General features: G+C 46.9%; 1 long non-coding RNA gene across 4 annotated transcripts in view; it reads right to left on the reverse strand.

Moving 5' to 3' along the window:
- Positions 1-12,675, reverse strand: part of LOC116394402 (uncharacterized) — a 15,382-nt gene extending 2,707 nt beyond the window's left edge. The window contains exons 1-3 of one of the 4 annotated variants that reach the window (XR_004213458.1): positions 12,376-12,675; positions 7,316-10,821; positions 2,178-2,451 (exon numbers count right to left, since the gene is read on the reverse strand). This is a non-coding gene — a long non-coding RNA (uncharacterized LOC116394402). The other 3 variants (XR_004213457.1, XR_004213459.1, XR_004213456.1) reach the window with 3 other exon arrangements.
- Positions 12,676-13,256: the final 581 nt, after the last annotated feature.

Genomic DNA, 13,256 nt, shown 5'->3' on the forward strand with positions numbered 1-13,256 from the left:
ATCCCTCTTCACTCTCTCCCCTCGCTCTTTACTTGTCTCCCCCATGCTGAATGAATAGCTATCACGGTGCTACGGTGTCCCATCTAGCCCCCCAACAAGCCCTTTCTCTACACCCCCCCATCCTACACAGCTCTGAATGGGGAGCCGGATTGAGCAAACAGTCAGGCTGTCAGCTCAATAGGAGGTCTGGCCGTGAACTTGAAGTCCTTCCCAGGCCCCCAGCCTCACATTAGGGTGGGAGGGGTTGGTGGAGGTGGTGTTGGGAGGGTGGTTTGGCAGCCAGACTTTTGGGGGGCCCCTACGTGCCAGTGTTGGTGGGGGGACCCCTGCCACAGAGGTTCCCAAGGCTGGTGCTCTTGCTGGAGCAATGGGGGCAGGGTGCCCCAGCTGCCTGCTCCCCTCCCTCTGCAGCACTCAGTCTGGGCAAGGAGGGGTGCTGACGATGGGGTTTGTGCAGACGGGACAGTGTCTGCTCCCCTGCCAGAGCTCTAGACCCTCACACACACACACACACACACACGAACATACAGATCCAGACACAAGCTGCCGGCCGTGCCCCCCCCCCCCCCCCTCACCTCCACTGGCTCCCCGGCCCTCCCAGGCTTCTCATCATCTCATTAGCCAACGCCAGCCACTCCACTGTCTACCGTTTGCATTGTTTTGGGCTCTGCATAATTTACACAGTAAATTGAGAACGACCCCGGCCCCCTTCACTCAATCCACCACCTGTTTTGCGGAGGCCTGGCAGTGATTAGTGCGCTTTTTTGGGGGGGTTTGACACAGTTACCACAGCACTTCTCGGGGAAAGCCAAGCGTCGCCTTTTTTAAGGCGGCATCGTCAAAAATAGAAATGCAGAAAGCTTGCCATGACCTAATTAGAGAAGCGGTCTCACTTGTAGTTTCATCCGTGTCAATATTGGAAATCAGTGGAGTTAAACACTTAAGAAAAAAAAAAGTTGGCTTGTCTCCTTGGACCTTCGATGAAGAGATGCTTTTGTGTGTTTGAGCAACAGTCTCTCTTTCCTCTCCCACCTTGACCCAAGTCTGCAGTTCCTCTGTTAGCCCTACGGACTGGCACCCTTCTGTACGTTAGCATTAGCATTGTCTCTCTGACCTCCACACCAAACAAAAGGAGGTCTCTCTGTTGCGAGCACAATGGCGTGCACTGTTTACCGGCTGCCTTACCTAATCAGGCCCGGCCGATGCTAATTGGTGTTTTGGTTTAAGCGGTTTTCATAAAGTTGGTAGCTCCTCCGTTTGGAATAACACCGCACCATAACGAGCTCGCTCGGGGAGAACAATACTCGACTTGTCTGAGCACCGACTGCCCTCCGACGCTCGCCACTCGCACAAAGAGAGGCTTTCCAGTGCTGAAACTCTGCCTATCGAGGTCCCACTTCTTCTCCATCTCTTCCCTATTATTTCTCTCCGTCTCTCTCGCCTGTTTCGTGTTGATCTACTGCGGTGCCCCTCTATGAGAACATGATAAGCGAGTGGTTCATGGATATCATCACGTTGCACTCGACAGATGTGCCCACCTTGACATCAATTTAAGGAGTTGAAGAAGAACAGAAGAGGTTTTTCAGAATGAATCTAAAAGTCAGAAGTCTGTTCGAGCAGACTGCAAAAAAAGAAATAATAATTTAAAAACTACCACTTTTGTTTTACGTCTGTGGCCAAAATATAGCGCACAAATCCTAGCGTGTTCTGCAGAGTTATGAATTGTTGCCTCTGTTATTGTCCAGAAGGCACGACTTGCATCGTGTCTCCAAAATGGCAGCCGCCGCCATGTCAGGGCACACACACACACACGTGTGTGGGGATGGGCATGAGAATTCCCAAACGTCGAAAGAAAACATGGCGCTTCGGAGGACAGATGCCCACTGAAAGCCTCCTGAGAGAGGCATTGAGCAGAGTGATTTAATGTGAACACACATACAAAACACGCCCCGCCCACATCGACTCTCCCCCCACACCACCATCCCCCCCTACCCATCAGCGCATCTTGTGAATCGTGCAATTAACAAACACATCCGAGGTGATTAAAAACGGAGGCTATCGCCCGCTGGAGAAAGGGAGCGAACAGGGAGGTGAGGAGGAGGAGAGGATGGAGTGTCGGGGTTGGCGCCGGTGGAAAGACGCGGCATGGCGGGCGCAGCGGGTTTTTGGTGTGTTACCTGCACTGACTGGTCTTTCCACTTCCATTTCATGCCAGCGTTGCTCTAAGATGGTGGCGCGGGGCTGCGTCTCGCTGTACAGGAAAAAGGGGGCAGTCTGCTGAGGATGGAGCAGAGGAGGAAGGGAGGAGGAGGAGGAGGAGGGAAGAGGCGATGCAGAGGAGGGCGAAAAGAGAGGGAGGGCAGAATCAACCGAAACCCCTCCTCCTCCTTCTTCTCTGTTTTTCAGTCTCCTTTCTGCCAGCTTTCGTTCAGTGGTGTGGTTGGTGGTAGCCTGCACAGAAAAACGTGGAATAAAAAATCAGAGGGCAAGAAGGCAAAATGATGACTATCCTGAAAACGCACTTGTATAGTTCATGGAGGCATATGAATGCAAACTATGCATGCATGTGAATGCATGTATACACACACACACACACACACACACACACACGCACACACACCAACACCTTTTCATGTCTGTTCTCATGGTACAGTCTGCCCCTGAGCATGCAAATGACTTTCATTATGCAAATGCATGCAAATCAGATCCAACCATCTGAGAATCAAGGGTGGGAAAGAAAAAAAAAAAAAAACTCGACACAGAGATTGAATGAAAGAATGAAAGAGAAAAAGGGGACAAGAGAAAAAATCCTTTTGAGTGGCAGGAGGCGGTAAGTTAGGTAAATGCTCTGTGGAGAACAACGCTAGCCAAGTCGGACAAACACGATTACCTCCTTTTATCGCGTCTACGACTTAATTTTTTTAATTTCATTCACCAGGTTTCTTTAATTTACGCGAGGTGTCTGCCTTTTAGAGCGAAAGGCATACCTGTATGTAAACACCACACTACTTAAACTCAACTACACCGATGATGCTCTACGTTCCTGTCACCTCGTTCTTTGCATCCGCAGTTAAACATCGCTGGAAATAATGCAGCATTTTTTCAGCATTGGTAGAACTGTAAACAGCTGTTCAGCACTGTTTACGCTCGGCAGTTAAGCTAACATGAATGTGACGGTAAATCCTGATGTAGTGTTATTGTGCAGTTCTTAACAGCTGACTCGAAGCCCGTGCTCTCAATTCAAATACTCTCTCACTGCAGCCATTCTCATCAATAGGATGCTCTGTATTTGTATCTGCATCAGTGTAAAGAAATAAGCAGGACTAGCTTAAAGCTACTCATTAGGTGGCTAAATGCTAGTAGCACGAACACAGATCGACCACTTTGGATATCGGATGAAAAGGGGTTATTTTTAATTGCTTGAAATCAGCATCTGTCTTTTCCAAAATCCATCCCTCGTCTCACACCTGCACATGGAAACCTGCGGAGCCTAAAACCAAAGTACAGCACAATGTAGCCAGCTTGCCAGGTTCAATATTCACTAGCAGGTGGAGGTCTACATCGCGCAGGTTTAGCTGCATAGTTCGTGAACCCTATCTATTGAAAGAAATCAACAAAGAAAGCTGACTAATCGGCGAACAGAGCACGCTCTCTGATTCTGCTAATACTCTGAGCCCCGGCAGAAAGGATCCTCCATTAGCCAGCGGAGGAGGGAGCCAGCTTTTGTCTCTGGGTGTCAGTAGGGGAAGGCTACGTCTGAAATTGGAATAAGGTGGTAAAAACAGGGGTGACTCGGAGTGTGAGAGAGTTGGGGTGGGGAAGCGGGGAGGAGAAGGACTAACAGGGGTGGGGTACCGCTGAATGGTGGCAAACCTCTCCTAATTGGCACTTGACATTTTTTTGCTACTGGCACTGGAGTGGGCCAGCTTTCAAGCCCTCTCCGGGTCCTTGTTGGAAAAGTGCCTTATGCAAATATGGCGAATGGGCTCTATTGTGAAGCCTCTGATATTAACAGCTCACGCAACAATGACATTGTGTGCTTACTCTGGACTCGTAGGTGTGTGAGAGAGAACTAGACAATGGCAGCGGGAGCAGCTTCAGTCTGAACAGACCCTTCATCGGATGCTTTGCCAAGTCATTTCACCAGAATGGGCTTTTTTCTGAGGGCCGAGCCTCTCGGTAAAAGCTTTATTAACGACTGAAGCAAACAAATACGTGCACTGTTTTGCTCTGGCTCTGAGAGTGTCTGTTTATATACTGCTGAATGGCTCGATTTATCGTGGTTGGGAATACTGAAGGTATGGATAGAAAAGGCTTCACTCGTTTCTCTTTGAAAGACATTTCCCCTCTTAAAACATCACTGTCTCCGTTCTAAATGTGAAAATGTATTCATGCCTCAGTGCCATGCCGCACTCCCTCTGATATTTCTTTCTTCCTCTGTGTGCCCACATTGTTTACCCTTAACTCGCTCCCTTGGGTGAGCACAGCTCAAGATCTAAAGATATCTGCAGGATCCCTTTTGGAGGAAAAACTTGGCAAATTACTGGAGAAATGTTGCAGAAGTTGAGCTACGTTTTCAAAAGCAGTGAGAAATGATGGAGAGGCCAGTGCTAGACAGCTGGGCCAAACACGGTCTTGACTAAAACTTCTAAATCGACAAGGTCTGAAGCGTTCTCGACATCTGACAATACAAAGCAAATTTCGTCTTCATCTCCGCGCTAACTGAAAACCAACAGGGAGGCAAACAGAGCGATGGGTCAGACAACAGCAGTCAAACCCCCGTGTGGTCCGAGCACAGTCAAAGTACACCTGTTACTGCTACGTTGCCAAACTTAATCTCCTTTGTCTGGCAAGGCCCATTGACTTTTGCAACTTGGGGGGTGGAAGGGAATACCGAAAAAATAACAGGGTCTGGCCTTCGGGTTTGGCCTTCTGCTCCGGCCCAACAGCGAAGCCATTTTCCAAACCCCATTGGTGTGTTCAGTTGAGTAAAAAGAGAGGCAGAGAAAGAAAAGGGGGCAAGAATCACTGGGTCTTATTCAGAAAACTGTCTGGCTGCTCGGACCCGACGGGGGTGAAAGGGAGGCAAAGGGGCGCATTGTCCCTCAGTGACAAGTGGACTAGCTCTATTGACTGTAAAGTCTACTGGTGGGGAGGCGAGTAGGACTCGACCACAATGGCTGTTTTTCTGTTTGACACTTAGAGTCTAAATCTGCTGCTAAGACAAACCCACCTCCCTCCTCCGCCTCCTCTTTGCACCCCTCCCTGCTTTCGCACACTCTTTCTATTTCCAACTCCGCCATGGGACACAGAAAAAAAGAGAGAGACCAAAGGCCCTGAGGTGGCTTTTAGGAACTCTCCGATCTCCATGCCATTTTCGGGGAAGGCAGAAAGCTAAGATAGTCTCTGCTCTGGGGTCCCCAGTGGGAAGTGCTCGTGATATAACTGTGCCACACACAGAGGCAGTACAAAGCATTTTGCACCATGACATGTGTCTCCCAGGGCACTGCTTAGGGTATAAACACAATCTGTCCAAGACTTCAGTTCCCATTTAGCTACAATACTGTAACTGACACACAAAAAAAGGCAGCAAAAAAGAAGGCAACTTATCTTTACACTGCTCAAAACGTGCACCTGTTAAATTCGTAAATGCACCCGGCTCAGACGTGCATGTGTTCGGATATTAGTCAGGCACAATCCTCAATCTATCATTTACAGTAACAGATCAAAGCCACGGCATGCTACAAAGTCTACACTGTAATAAAAACAAGTCAGCAGCAGCACAGTAGAAAGGGAACCGGGTACTACTTTCCCCATCCAAAAAGGTGACATCTCCAGCTGTCACTTCCCGTCAAGGCCCTCGTTCCTCTCTCTTACTGAGCTGAGCCCAGAGCTCAAATGTCACACTCAGCACCTGCAATGCAGCAGACAGGCAGACACATTGACATCGCGAGGTGAGGTTGCCGCGCAAGCTTTTAGGGAATTTCACTTTGGCCCTGCACAACTGCTTAGACTTTGTACCATGTCAAGCTGAATATAGCCAAACTCCAGGGTTGATGCTTTAGCCGAGCCATGTTGAGACAGCAAACCGCCATGTGGAATATGTATTACAATTGGAGTTCACCGCTTAGCCGTGTAGCTCCAAAGCCTTGAGACCTTGGGGACAATCCTTAACGGTCTCTCTCAGCAGGAGCGACCCTCTAGCTTTGATGGGCAGGAAAGAAATCACACCTTCAATCAGCCATCAGAGGCCTTGAGGTTGGAGATCTGATTGACCAATTACTCCTCACCATGAGCTCCGGCAAAGAACCTTAGGGCTGAGATTGTTCTCTTCTCGCTCATGGATCTCGTCACCGGGGGCACTTTCTGCTTGATTGCCCCTGGACCACCCCCCTCCCCTCTGGAGCCTTGCAAGCACACACACAAGCAGCATTCAGTGAGATCCTATCGGGGCCTTTTCCACATGGTAGCACCTCACGCAATGGAGGCTTTGCCACGGCCCATTCACAAAGAAGCCAACTGTCACGTCAAATCAAAAAACGGCCAGGACCCCAAATCAAACATCTTTTCATGCAAAAGGGAGAAAAGAGTAGGTGGGAAGGAGAAAAAAAAAATCAACAACGGATAACTTAACAAAACTGGCCTCAAACAAATTCTTGTCTGTTCGCTGAGGTGCCGGCGGGGAGTTGGGAGCCCGGATTAACTCGGAGGGAGCATTCTTAACTCACACAATCCCATCCAAGTTGGAACATATGTATAATTCATAGCACCGTATGTGGCTCCTGTGATATAAAAGGCCCACGATTCTTCTCATATTGCATCTTCTCTTAATGCCAAAGATGCAACCCGGCAAAGCTGAAATTCATGTGAATAAAGCATTGACCAAACTGGCTAGCAAAAACTGATTAGCTAACAGCGACTTGTTAAACGACTTGTCAAAGTCCACCGGCTTTGGTGAATCAGTGTGGGTCCTTTTCAGTGATGCCCCGTCACTCCCAGCCATGTGATACTATGGCTAAGCCCCTGCATGCAGCCCCCCACACACAAGGATCATGGGGCTTATTAGATTAAAAGTGATCCTGTTGCACCAACCGTACTGCTATGGATCACTGCCACTGGCTGCAGGGAGCTGTACGCAATATGTACGGCAATGTGCCATTTATTTCTACCTGCCTCCCAACCATAATCTTACATTTCTAAATGTCGATGGATCGAAACGGCAAAAACAGACAGTCTCACAGTGAAGTTATTAAAAGGCCATGTGGACCTATATGCACTCACTCACACACACACACACACATAACTAGCAACCTACCTTTTGCAGCATTCAGGTCCCAACTCCTTTTAAATTTTGTCCATTTTCTTCATTGTCTTGCAGTTCTTGTGGCAGTTTGTGCTTTTTTTTGGAGGGAAGCGCGTTTTGGGGTCTTGATGCCTTTTCAGGAGTGTAATGGGATTCTTGTTACTTTCGGTTATCTAGCTTTATGAAGAATGTACATCACTCATACAGCTAGATAACCAAAGATAACAACCAACCCCTAAGGCTACCCATCCTCTCAAGCCGCGGGCGTAGTGACATGGCCGAAGTTCTGACCTGCAAGCAAAGAAGAAAGTTGGTGATACAAACATAATTACATGTCTTTTAATTTTACATGATTTGAATGATCACAGACTAACTTGGTAGAGTGTTAGAATTAATGTAAATAATCAGCAAAGTCTAGAAATCCCCGAAAAGAAAACAGCAGTTGACACCAACTCTGAACAAAGACGTTACTCTTCTGCCTCTGGGCTTTTTTTTCCCCTCACTCAACCTACAGCGGCCCTTAAATGTCCTGACCCCTTCATTTTGTGACGTCACCAAGTGGCCCCTCACCCCGCCTCAAACCGCCTCAGCCAATCGGAAGCCTCCCTTTGTGTACAGAAAGCTTTGATTGGTCCGCAAGTAAGGCCTCTATATCAAAAACCTCACAAAGTCAAACAATTAGCGAGAGGCACCAATAAAAAAAACGGCTATGGCGCCAACCCTCCCTTCTACGGCCCGGCGCCCATCCCTATGGCGCGTCCGCCTCACCCGCTGACTGGCTCCATAGGAGGGTGATGGCTTCAAACACCGCCCCCCCGCCGCGGCCCAAATGCATTTTTAAATTAAAAGATCCCGGCTGTTTGACTACAAAAGAAACTGGTTTGTCTTCATTTACATTATCTGATGCCAAAGAAGCCGGGCCTGCGCTCAAGGGTTGGCACCAAAGTTAAGATAGAGGCGTTTAAAACGCATATAAACACCTTACAATATACACAAACAGTGATGTAATGCAAACACGCACCCACCCAGACGTACAGGAGCGGGAAGCACATGTCATAGACGTATCCTTTCACGCCCACATGTGTCCACAGAAATACAGAAAAAATAAAGCAAAACGCAGGCAAAGCTCTGTCTCACATGTTCGGGTAGAGACAATGCTGCAGCACACACTCCTCTCACACGCTGTGGTGGCACATGGCACAAGGCCCCCTTCTAATTAAAGCTGCTCTGTGTGCCCAGATCCCTGTTGTGGCAGGCTCCTCCCCCACCAACACCAACGCCAAGTAAAGGTCTACTGACAGAGCAGAGGGGAGAGATGGAGAGATACTGAGGGAGAATGAGAGAGAGGGGGGGGGGGGCACAGAATATTCTCGCCCCTCCATCACAAATCTGAACAATCAAACTACAAGACTTGACTGGCAACATGCAGGCGTTAGCAGAGACGGCTACATCCCCGTTAGCAAACAGCAAATCCCTCTGGCATTGTTCTCCCTCCAGGTTACACTAAGCACCTGGTTTTCTTCTTCTACTCTCTGAATCTATGTAGTGTTTTAAAAAGAAAGGTGTTTTGTTGCCCGTTCAGAAGGCTGTCGCATTAACACCGATCTTCGTCAAGGTGCTTTGTTTCAATCCACAAGGACAAAGTGAGGCCCTTCGAGAGCAGAAACATGCCTCAGCTCCCAGAATGCTATAGCACTGGATCACACACACGCACGCGCGTACGTAGCTAATGTACTTTTCACGTTTAGATACATAATTGCAGACGATTTTAGAAAGCAGGCTTACAAATGCACACACACACACACACACTCACACATTTGTGCAGCTGCAGTCATGAATTTAAAAAAAAATCTTCCTTCAATGGTTCCTTCATAAATAGCTCAGTTAGGTGGAATAGTAGTTCAAATAATTCTTTTTTTTTTTTTAAATATTAAAATACCTTAATTGCCTTATTTACATAATGGTTTCAGTAATATTTTTAATAGTATTTTAAGGTACATTAATAACTTGAAACATTTTGAAAAATCCAATATTTGTTTTATTTGAAAATCGTTAAAAAACGTGTTTTAATTTACTTTTTGCTAAAAAAACTCATCAATCACTTTGGTGTTCAAACTCATCAGTAATTCATCACAATATTATTTTAAACGGGAATGATGCAATATTCACATTAACATTTCCAATCGCTGCAGACTGTTGCTGTGAGCTTTATGACTCGTTTTTTGTTTTTTTAGATCAGATGTATTTTCACGATTTCCAAGCTGGATAAAGAGAAAGATAATTACATGCAGATTGCACTTATTCCCCCCATTATCATTAATAGTCCCTTCATTTAACACTGCTTTCAACAATCGTCTTCTGGGTTTATAACCCCACAGTGTTCGCTTTTCACGATACATTTCACCCGAGGAATTATTCACGCTGTGACTTCAGAAAATTAAGCATGTGGAGATTTTAAAGTGTCTCTGATCTGCAAAAGTTTAAACCAAAAGAGCCTCGCGGTGTCACACACACAGCCGCCTCTTTTCTTCAACTCACCTCAGCTCAGACAAAATCCAAACACACATTCAAAGCATCAGTCGAGCTCATAGTTCTTTCTCTCCAAACCATCATCAGGCTGTGCTATTGGCCAAAACGTGCGTGACGTCAACAAATCCGGTGCCTCTAATTGGAAATAATTACAGCGAAGGTACAGAGCTCATTAGCAAAAAAAAATCCTATTATGAAGTCGCGTTGGTTATCTTCTGATAAAAACCACGTGGTAAAAAAAAAAAAAAAAAAACATTTAATCTCACGCCATTTTATGAAACAGGTTGAATTATCAGCTTGAATGCTGCGTTTTGAGGCAAGAAAAGCAATTACGCGTGAGTTTTACGCACGACAGAAAGTATATTACGCACGTCAAAGCGATATTTAAAGGTGGATAAGTGTGTTTTTGAAATAACCAGAATGGACGAAGAACAGTGACTTGACTGTGTAGGCATGTGTGCAGACACACTGTGAGTCTGATGAACACAAACGCACACACACACACACACACACTTTGAGTGTTCACGGCCACACTGAAGTGTGTGGAGCTAATTAGCTGAAAATTACGATTTGTCGAAATCACGTAATACATTTTCCACACGTCCTGTGTAAATATACTGAAGCTACTGAACATCCCCGATATGGTATGGATTTTATAAAATAATTGCATAATGTTGGGCATTGTGATGTGTTGAACTGTGGCTGTTTTCACGATACGTCTTTAAATCTTCATGTTTTTACACATAATTACTCTTCTGCCGTAAGATCCGAACCATATGTTTAACTGTATTAGCTTAACAACTATGCACCTCCATCATATATCATGTAGTTATTATTTCTTGAAATGTAAATTGTATTATTTCCTCAAACTTCCCAAAATATCCGACGTGACTATACGGAAGCCTGTGTGTGATGTGTGACGGTGGGAGCTGATTACCTATACAGTAAGCCACGTGTTGTCGGGCCGCTGAATGCCTCTCCAGGGATCCCTGGAAAAAAAGAGACCATCGTTTTATTCTTTAAATGGTCTGCACAGCGCGGAGGAGCCAAATTACTCCTTTTTTACATACTGCAGCCTTCTTTTGAACAGTAGAGACAATCAGCAAGGGAAAGTGTTTGTTTTTTCTTTCTTTAAAGTCAGTGGCGATAGGCGTAAAAAGGGTGCAGACCTCAAGTTGCTGATTTTATAAAACTGCACAAGATTTATTTTCCTAGAGTTGAGGATTGTCACAATAATAAAAACGCACAACATACAGCAGTGATCAGTGATGATCCCTCTTTAAACACACTGCAATGGCACAAAAAGCTTTGGCTCCGTCTGTGTGGTGCAACTAGTTCAATAAATTAAAACATTAAATTGTTTATTTTAATTTTGAAAGGTAATAAAAACATGATTTTGATTTTGCAACCGCTCTTTTCATTTTCTACCCCCCCCTCTCCTCTCCTCTCGCATTGACCCTCTGCGTGCGTGCACAATATTACTCTCATGTTCATCATGTGAAACGTTGCATAATCCTAGTTTCTGTTTTTTGTTGCTTCAACCCTCCTCCCCCCAAAAAAGCTCCACGGACCCGGTTTACTCTCCACCCGGTGTGTCCCGAGGGGCGCACACGTGTTCTCGGCACAGGCTCCGTACTCGGTGCACACGTGTGGACTGGATACTTGGCCTTGTGGATCCGCCCAGCTCTGGGTGTGAACACCACCACTTTGTTTTATTACGCATGCATTGCCGGCCTGTCTGCTGATAATCCTCCATATCTGAGCAGAGTCCTGCAAGGGCATAATTTGGACACACAAAACGGGGGTTTCTATCTTGGTCCCCAGACCCTGATCGTGTCGTATCGGGTGGGTGTTTTTTGGGAGCAGAGCCGAGCCGCAGAAGTGACCCTGCTGGGTGCCTGGAGGTGTGTGAGGACTGATATCAGGGCTGCCTTTTGGCCTCTGTGGCTCCCCGTGGATGGCGCACACGAAAGCCCGTGCAACAATGCGTCATTGAGGCCGTTCTCCCTCAAAGCGGAGCCAAAACCACGTCTGATAATTATAAGTTGCTCTCTCACTGATGCGTTTCATCATCTAACCAGACGAGCGGGTTTGTTTGGCTCATCTGTGACCTTTCGCTGGGGCCCGGGCTCCGTCCGGCCACCCCTCCACGAGAGAATGAATGAACTAGAAATAATCTGTCTTTAAAGCCTTTTCATGCAGTTTGAATAGAACGTTAAATAGCAGACAAAACGTGCATATTGTGTGTTTCCTCCTCGTATGCTCTGCCAACAGCTGCCACTCTGAATGAAACATCACCTCCAGCTTTACGCTCATCAGAGCATCAAGGCGGGAATAAAAAAGATGCTGAAATAAGAACATTTCGAGCTGCTGCTCAAACACTCATCGCCCATATTCGCCCGCTGGTTGCCACATACACGCATCCCGCTCCGTTATGTGTGCAGTTTTTCTTCCGTTTATTTAGCCCATATTCGGCACCTTGCCTTCGCACCCCCCCATTCCCATTGAAGAAGAAATAACAGGCTTATACCTCGTATACTCACACCGTTGTCTGCGAGTCGCTGCAGCGTCCGCGAGAAGCGAGCAGCTCGGGAGATGGAGACCGACTGAGCCGCCGGAGGCTGGACCGCTCCGTCTTCATGGCTGCGGCTGTGCGCCGTGACGTCTCTCTGGCTCCATCCATTCAGCTTCCCCCGGACGGGTTCCCCCCCCCCCTGTTTTTTTATTATCGTCCCCATTATTTCCCGCGGAGGTGGATCTCGCCTCTCTCTCCCCCCCTCGTCTCTCCCCCTCCTTTCCGCGCCGTCCCCCTCGCACTCGCCATTCCCTCGCCGTCAGATGCAATATGAACTTGAAACATGCCTGCTCTAAAAACATATACTGCCACCAAGACCCTCCCCTTTATGACACGATGCAGGTTTTTTTGTCTCCACCCTCTGAGAGATGAAAAGCAGACGTGGTCGTGAATAAGCACGGATGCTCTTATGGAAACTAATAATCGAAATGTTGAATTTCTTTTGGTTTTGATTTCATATTCATGACTAAATCAAACAGAATTATCATAATATTGGCATCCACCATCATACAGCGTCAAATCTGATGGCCAGTTTCTTAATTAACTCCCGTAATTACGCACCAAATGCGCCTCCACACACTCAGCATCCTCACTGTTGTGCGACCATTTGGGGGTTTTCACTTATCAAGTGTGTCTTTTTTTGAGCCGCGTTTTGGGCCCATGTGGGATTATAAAAAGAAAAAAAAGTTTCATGTAATCTTGTCTGGCTACTAGTATTCGTTTGACACAAAGCCCCCGGCGGAGACTGCGGCCTCTGCTCATGCGTCTGGATCAAGTGCGTACATCCACTATCCTCATTGTCTTGCGTCTTTTGATACAGAGGAGTCCAGGAATGTGACCGTGGGGGGG

The sequence above is a fragment of the Anarrhichthys ocellatus genome, unplaced genomic scaffold (assembly GCF_004355925.1).
Source record: "Anarrhichthys ocellatus isolate YVR2014 unplaced genomic scaffold, GSC_Weel_1.0 scaffold39, whole genome shotgun sequence".
In the NCBI taxonomy this organism is placed as follows: domain Eukaryota; kingdom Metazoa; phylum Chordata; class Actinopteri; order Perciformes; family Anarhichadidae; genus Anarrhichthys; species Anarrhichthys ocellatus.